The sequence below is a fragment of the Dipodomys ordii genome, unplaced genomic scaffold, assembly GCF_000151885.1.
Source record: "Dipodomys ordii isolate 6190 unplaced genomic scaffold, Dord_2.0 Scaffold36, whole genome shotgun sequence".
In the NCBI taxonomy this organism is placed as follows: Eukaryota; Metazoa; Chordata; class Mammalia; order Rodentia; family Heteromyidae; genus Dipodomys; species Dipodomys ordii.
Genome location: NW_012267252.1, coordinates 11,294,454 through 11,295,751, shown reverse-complemented (window position 1 = coordinate 11,295,751; position 1,298 = coordinate 11,294,454). Strand labels below are relative to the sequence as shown.

Here is a 1,298-nt window from a genome sequence, read left to right as displayed (position 1 = left end):
CGGGTCCGCCGCCGAGCCCCGCTCCGGAGGGCAGGGCCGGGGAAGGGGAGGGGGACTGAGGAGGGAAGGACTGCGACGCCGAGCCCTGGGCGGCAGGAAGCGGCCACGCCGGGTCGCCGAGGCCTTTAGCTTTTGCTCTGCGTTTTTTCAAAGCGATAGAACTTAAATCCACTCCTTTCACCCCCGCCCCTCGCCCGGGCGACCGTTACCGGCGGGCCGCTCGCGCTCTGGCGGAGACTGGCCGGGCTCCTCCAAGAGCGTCCTAAGCCACGCCCCCAGAAGCCACGCCCCAAACGCTCTTGACTCCGCCCTCTACAGGCAGACACCCCCCCCCCCCTAAACACACACGCATAGCCCTGCCTCGCAGACCTCTGAGCGCCTCTGGCTCCACCCTACAGACCTTCTGGTCCCGCCTTCCATAAGCCCAGCCCACAGCGGGTTGGCCCACCCTCGGGCCCCGCCCCCTACGACCCCCTCTCCTGGGCTGCGTGCCTCTGGCTCCGCCCAACAAACCCCGGGCGTTGTGGCCCCGCCTTCCACAGGCCCCGCCCCCAGCGGGCCCTCGCGCTCTCTAGCCCCGCCCCGGGTGGCCCTCCAGTGTCCCGGCCCCGCCCCTCGCGACCCCCTCTCCGGATCTGCGCGCTCCGCGGCTGCAGCGGCCGCTGCGCGGGGGCCTACGTGCTGCCGGGGCGGGAGGGTTTGCTGCGGGGCGGCTGCCTGGCGCCGCTACTCCCTCTCCTTCCCGCTGTGCAGCTCCGATCCGCAGCCGCAGGGAAAAACGACCCCCACGGAAACACGACCGCGAAGGGGAGGAGGGGCGCCTCGGAAACGTCTCCCCTAGCCTGGACGACCCCTCCCTTCCCCCCGCGAGGTTGCGCCTCCGCGGCCCACACGGGCTGCCGGGTTTTCGGGAGGGGGGTGAGGCCAGCGCCGCGAGGAGGCCCGCGCCGAGGTCTGACCTCCTCACCCCCCGCCCGGGCCTCGCGGTGCCTCTCCGCGCGCTTGCGTGTGGGGGCGCCCTCCTCCACGCGTACCCTCACGGCGGCCGAGGTGCGGGTCGGGGGCCGCCAGCCCCGCCTCCCTCGGATCCCCCTCCCCCCGTCTGCACTCCTCCTTGGGCCCGGGGGCCCCGGGGTAACCTCGGGGGATCCGGAGGCCGGGCGCGGCCGGCAGCCTTCGGAGTGCAACCCGAGGCCCGGCAAACTTTGCCACACTGGACCGCAGGTCTGGGGATCCCTCCACAGGTGACACCGGGCCGCCACGCGCGGGGCGGGGGATCCCTCCCCCGGGGCCGCCCG

The 1,298-nt window shown here is 73.9% G+C and overlaps 1 protein-coding gene across 4 annotated transcripts in view; it reads right to left on the bottom strand.

Annotated features, from left to right (window-relative positions):
• Add3 (adducin 3 (gamma)) overlaps positions 1 to 1,298 on the bottom strand; it is an 87,259-nt gene that overhangs the window by 84,688 nt on the left and 1,273 nt on the right. The window contains exon 1 of one of the 4 annotated variants that reach the window (XM_013017759.1): positions 210 to 239. The exons of the other annotated variants lie outside the window; for them this stretch is intronic. The gene's annotated coding sequence lies outside the window, so the exon portion shown is untranslated. Of the gene's footprint in view, positions 1 to 209; positions 240 to 1,298 lie in introns of those variants that run through there. 4 annotated transcript variants of the gene reach the window in all.